Source organism: Lathyrus oleraceus, unplaced genomic scaffold (assembly GCF_024323335.1).
Source record: "Lathyrus oleraceus cultivar Zhongwan6 unplaced genomic scaffold, CAAS_Psat_ZW6_1.0 chrUn0703, whole genome shotgun sequence".
NCBI lineage: Eukaryota > Viridiplantae > Streptophyta > Magnoliopsida > Fabales > Fabaceae > Lathyrus > Lathyrus oleraceus.
The window spans coordinates 13,219-19,649 of NW_026113094.1; the positions used below are offsets into that span (position 1 = coordinate 13,219).

The following is a 6,431-nucleotide window of genomic DNA, read 5'->3' on the forward strand; positions in this document are numbered from 1 at the left end:
TTTTATTTCTCGATTCGAGACTTCGACTTTCCCGTTAGTTTGTGGATGATACGGTGTTGCTACGCGGTGTCGGACTCCATACTTCAGAAGGAGTTTTCCAAATATATTCGATATGAAGTGGGAGCCACCGTCACTAACCACTAGTCTCGGCACACCGAATCTGGTAAAGATAATGTTTTTGAATAGCTTGATTACTACTCGTGTGTCATTTGTTGGAGAGGCTACAACCTCGATCCATTTTGAGACATAGTCGACAACGACGAGTATGTATTTATTGCCAAAAGAAGCTGGAAATGGTCCCATGAAGTCAATCCCCCATACGTCAAAGACTTCGACTTCTAAGATTCCTGTTTGTGGCATTTCATCGCGTCTTGAGATGTTGCCAGTGCGTTGGCACCGGTCGCATTTTATAACTGCGTTATGGACGTCTTTCCATAGGGTAGGACAAAATAGGCCAGATTGCAGGATCTTAGTGCAGGTCTTTGAGGTACTTGCATGCCCTCCATAGGGGGCGGAATGGCAATTAGAGATTATATCTTCGATTTCATCTTCAGGAACACATCGACGGAAAATACCGTTGGTCCCTCTTTTGAAAAGGAGGGGTACATCCCAGTAATACTGTTTTAGGTCATGAAAGAACTTTTTCTTTTGTTGATAAGATAGGTCAAGTGGAAGTGCTCCGACGGCTAGGTAGTTGACAAAGTCAGCGTACCATGGCAGAGTTGCATTCGCGTGTACTTCTTCCATAGATTCTTCTATTTCTGTATCGTTTAATGTCAGTTCAGACATATCACTTCCCATTTGGGCTATGAGTCATTCGTAAGGGAAATCGTCATTAATTGGGATTTGTTCAGGCTTGTTCCCTTCGATACGAGATAAGTGGTCTGCTACTACGTTCTCAGTACCTTTCTTATCTTTTATTTCTAAATCAAATTCTTGTAAGAGCAAGATCCATCTTAAAAGTCTTGGTTTGGCATCCTTCTTACTTAACAAATACCTAATAGCGGCGTGGTCGGTATAGATGATGATCTTCGCTCCCACTAGGTAGGAACAGAATTTGTCCAATGCGAACACGACAGTTAGAAGTTCTTTTTCAGTGGTGGCGTAGTTCATTTGGGCAGGATCAAGTGTTCTACTCGCATAGTAAATAGCGTGCATCTTCTTATCCTTCCTTTGTCCTAGCACTGCGCCCACTGCATAATCACTCGCATCGCACATGATTTCAAATGGTAATCTCCAGTCAGGTGGTTGCATTATGGGTGCGGTGATTAAAGATGTTTTCAGTTGGTTGAACGCTATTAAGCATTTTTTATCAAATATGAAGTCAACGTCTTTCATTAATAATCCTGTAAGTGGCTTGGTTATTTTTGAGAAATCTTTAATAAAAACAACGTCGGTAGAAACCAGCGTGTCCTAGAAAGCTTCTTATCTCACGAACAATTTTCGGGGGTTGAAGGTTCTCTATAATTTCGATTTTAGCTTTGTCCACTTCAATTCCTCTGTCAGATACCACGTGACCTAATACAATTCCTTGTTGAACCATAAAATGGCATTTTTCCCAGTTTAAAACGAGGTTTACTTTTACGCATCTTTCGAGTACCAATTCGAGGTTAGATAGACATCCTTCAAAACTCTGACCGCAAACAGAAAAATCATCCATAAAGATTTCCATGAATTCATCTATAAAATCTGCGAAGATTGCCATCATTCATCTTTGAAATGTTGCGGGAGCGTTACATAGGTCAAATGGCATTCGTCGGTAGGCGAATGTACCATAAGGGCATGTGAAGGTAGTCTTTTCTTGGTCGTCAGGATGGATTGGGATTTGAAAGAATCCTGAATAACCGTCAAGATAGCAGAAGTGAGAATGCTTAGCTAGTCGTTCAAGCATTTGATCTATGAAAGGGAGAGGGAAATGATCTTTACGAGTGACTTTATTCAGTTTTCTATAGTCAATGCACATTCTACTTCCGGTCACAACTCTTTGTGCTATGGATTCGCCTTCTCGTTCTTAACAACTGTAACACCTCCTTTCTTGGGTACTACCTGAACGGGGCTAACCCATTGACTATCTGAGATCGGGTATATGATTCCAGCGTCTAGAAGTTTCTTTACTTCATCCTTGACTACGGTACTTAGGATTGGGTTGATCTTTCTATGGTGCTCTCTAGAGGTTTTACAGTCTTCCTCCAGCATAATACGATGCATACAAATCGAAGGACTTATTCCTTTAAGATCGGGCGATGTTATATCCTAACGCTGTTGGATATTTTCTTAGGACATCTAATAATTTCTCGGTTTCCATCTGTCCTAAGTCAGCGTTGACTATTACTGGTCTTTTCAGTTCAGTGTCTAGGAATTCGTATCTTAGGTTCTTGGGTAGTGTTTTAAGTTCCAAGTTAGGTTTCTTTGGGCATGGCATGTGGTCGGGTGTAAGTGCTAAGCATTCGCTTAGACTTTCGTTTTGGTATGTTTCATGCCAATTATTATCATCAAGGATTGGAGGGATTCGGATTTTCATTATTTCGGAGTACGTGGTTTCTTCCATCTCCACCTCTCTTACACATTCGTCTATGACATCAAGCAGATAGCAGGTGTCGTCTATGGCTGGCGCTTGTAATAATTGGGTTAAGATGAATTCAACATTTTCCTCTCCAACTTCGAATGTCAGCTTACCCTCTTTACGTCTATTATGGCTCCGGAGGTAGCCAAGAATGGACTTCCTAGAATGATAGGTGTACTGGCATCTTCTTTAATGTCCATGATTATGAAATCGGTAGGAATGTAAAATTGACCTACACGAACTGGGACATTCTCTAGTATACCGACAAGATATTTGATTGAGCGGTCAGCTAATTGAATAAACATCTTTGTCGGTCTTAAGTCTCCCATACTGAGCCTTCTACAGATGGTTAGGGGCATTACGCTAATGCTGGCTCCTAGATCGCATAGAGCTTTGTCTATGACGGATTTTCTAATGACACAGGGTATGGAGAAACTACCCGGGTCTTTTAGTTTGGGAGGCATATTATTCTGGATGATGGTGCTACACTCGGCAGTAAGTGTAACTGTTTCGTCATCATCAATCTTTTTCTTATTGGATAGGATTTCCTTAAGAAATTTGGCATAGGAGGGCATTTGTGTGATGGCTTCTGTAAAGGGTATCGTAATGTTTAATTGCTTCAGAAGCTCAACAAATTTCCTAAATTGATTCGCAGTTTTAGAACTTTTGAGTCTTTGAGGATACGGAATGGGTGGTTTATAAGGAGGTGGAGATACATAAGGTTTCTCTTTCTCTTCGGCCTCCTGGGTGTTATCTTCTATTTCCTTTGGTTCATTCACCTGCTCAGTTGAGGTTTTATCTAGTTTTGGTACATGGCAGGGTTTTGGAGTCTTGGATCTACGGGTCCGTCTACTTCTTTTCCACTCCTCAGTATAACGGCATTTGCATGTCCCTTTGGATTAGGTTGCGATTGTCCAGGAAATGTTCCAGCTGGAGCGGCTATAGACGCTTGATGTTGAGCCACTTATGAAATCTGTGTTTCAAGCATTTTATTGTGGGTGGCTAAGGCGTCTACTTTATTCGCTAGTTGTTTAAGTTGCTCGCTAGTATGTATGTTTTGGTTCAAGAAGTCCTTGTTTGTTTGAGCTTGAGTAGCTGTGAAGCTTTCCATCATCAACTCGAGATTTGACTTCCTAGGCATGTTAGGAGCATTATTAGCTGGTTTGTGATATCCAAGCGGAACAGTCGGTGCTTGGCCAGGTGCATAAAGGGCATTGTTATTCTTATACGAGAAATTGGGATGGTTTTTCCAACCAGGGTTGTAAGTATTATAATAGGGATTTCCTTGTGTGTAGTTCACTTGATCGGTTCGGGCTCCTGCTAATATTTGACATTCTTGTGTAGTGTGTCCAGGGTTTCCCTATAACTCACAGTTTGGAGTTACAGTAGCCACGGTGGCTGCGGGTGGTATGGTCAAGTTATCTAATTTTTGGACAAGGGCATCTACCTTTGCATGAACATGGTCAAGGCTACTGATTTCGTACATTCCACCCTTAGTCTGGGACTTTTCCACTGGAGTTCGTTCACCTCCCCATTGGCAATGGTTTTGGGCCATGTTTTCAATGAGTTGATAGGCTTCGGTGTATGGCTTATCCATAAGTGCACCGCCCGCGGCAGCGTCTATTGTAAGTCTTGTGTTATACAGAAGCCCATTATAAAGCGTATGAATGATCACCCATTCTTCTAGACGTGATGTGGACATATCCTCATCATGTCCTTGTATCTCTCCCACGCTTCGTAGAGAGATTCCATATTTTTTTGCCTGAATCCGTTGATTTGAGCTCTCAGCATAGCAGTTTTACTCGGCGGAAAGTATCGAGATAAGAAGACGTTCTTCAGCTCCTCCCATGTTGTAACGGAGTTGGAGGGCAAGGATTGCAACAAGCCCAAGCTCCGTCTCTTATTGAAAGGGGAAAAAGCGCAATCTTATCGCATCTTGAGATACGCCATTCTCTTTTATAGTATCCGCGTACTGCACAAACTTGTTCAGGTGTTCATTAGGATCTTCTATTGGATTTCCAGCAAATTGATGTTGTTGGACGACTGATAAGAGTGAGGGTTTCAGCTCGAAATCATTTCGATTAATAGCGGGAGCAGCAATGCTGTTGTGAGGTTCTTGTTGAGATGGGGTAGTGTAGAATTTAAGAGGACGATTCCGTGGTCCTTCTTCAGCCATGTTTGGTTTTTCTTCTGATTTAGGAGGAAAGGAGATATCGGGAATACCGTACTTTTGTTGATATTCGTGTATTTGGCGTCTCACGTACAGGAAACGCTCTAATTCAGGGATTGGTGGTGCTAAGTTATCGCCTTGTGAGCGAGTACTTGGCATACAATCAGGGAAAGAAGGGAGAGAAGATTAGTTTTAATTTTACCTTAGTCTATACCGTGCAACGGAAGAATCACACTATTCGACTAAAACAGATCCCCGACAACGGCGCCAAAAACTTGATGCTTGTCGTGGCTATATATAAAATATAGTCTATCGGGTACTTGACTGCAAGTGCACAGTCTAGTCGCTTTAGTTTTAAAAAGATATCGATCCCATAGGGACCTATGGTCAAACTAGTGTTACTAACGTCACTGTGTTTAGCTAAGGGAATTGATTAGTAGAAGTTCGGGGGTAATATAGTAAATCTAAGGGAAATTTCGGTTTTAAGAAAGAATTAATGGAAGGAATCAGTATGCAGCGCATTAATCGTCAGGGATTCGATAAGTTACCGGTGAATAGTTTAAATGTCAAATATCTCTCAGTAGAAAATGTTTAGTTAAAAGACTTTATCTCACACTCTCACGGTTGTTGATTCGGCCTATAACTTTAAGTCAGAATGTACGCTCTCGCTGTCCCATTTGAAGTCAAAATTACTTTTTGAAAATAAATAAGTTCTAATTGTTTTTAAAGTGCTCTCGTTGTTTTAAACTCAATGCCTAATTTTTACTATCCAGCTCGAGCCTCACGCTCTCGCGATTGTTGGTTCTTACCTTAGTTAATTTCCCACTCTCGTGGCAAAATTGTATTAAATAGCTTTTCACGCTTTTGTGATAAAGTTAATTAAATTTAGATTAAAAACTTCAGCCTAAAAGGTTATTTAAGAAAAAGGGTTTTCTCCGGTTATTATTAAATCCCATCAAATTAAGTTGCTACATACCGATACCGGTAGTTTAGCCTGACATATTAATTAAAGCAATCGCAAGGCATAAATAGATTAACTCAGCGACAAACATGCTTATAACAATAAATGGGCAATAATAATAATAATTCAATAAAAACCTGGAGATCGAAGTACATAGTATAGCGATTCTTGGAGCACTTGAGTAGTCCTCCACAAGTCGGTAGGCTTTGCTTCTTCAACACAGATCACTACTTAAAAATAAATAAAGTGTAGTAGTTCCCCAATGTAGGAAACTACTACTATGGCTAACTGGAAAACTAATTGGAAAAAGGGAGACTATAAAAAAATGGCGAATACAATAAGGCAACGGAAACAAGGTTGCTGGAAAGAAAGAAAAAATGCTAAATGCTGGGAAGCAGAAAATTAAATTGTAGAGCGTAAATATCAAAGTAGGCGTCCCCAATTTCCCCCAATTGAGTCCTTTATATAGTGTCCATTAGGTCTTGGTAGTTGAGAAAATTAAGGAAAACTTGGTCTTGGGAGAGGAATCCGTGGGAAAAGTCTGTTGGAGAAGATTTAGGCACGTTTGGGTGCCTGTTGCTGACTGCTTCAAAGCGCATTTTGTGGCCGCGTGACGCTCGTCATGGGCCTGTGACGGTCGTCACAGTCTGGGTCGTGACGAGCGTCATGAATGTGTGGCGATCGTCACATCAGCAAAATCTGCATAATCTGTTTTTCTGGTTTTTCTTTGCTTTTTC

At 41.0% G+C, this 6,431-nt stretch overlaps 1 non-coding gene across 1 annotated transcript; it reads left to right on the plus strand.

The window, feature by feature from the left end:
- The first annotated feature begins 4,248 nt into the window (after window positions 1–4,248).
- On the plus strand, window positions 4,249–4,354 carry LOC127114845 (small nucleolar RNA R71). Its single transcript, XR_007800603.1, has one exon. It is a non-coding gene; the product is annotated as a small nucleolar RNA R71 (small nucleolar RNA).
- Window positions 4,355–6,431: the final 2,077 nt, after the last annotated feature.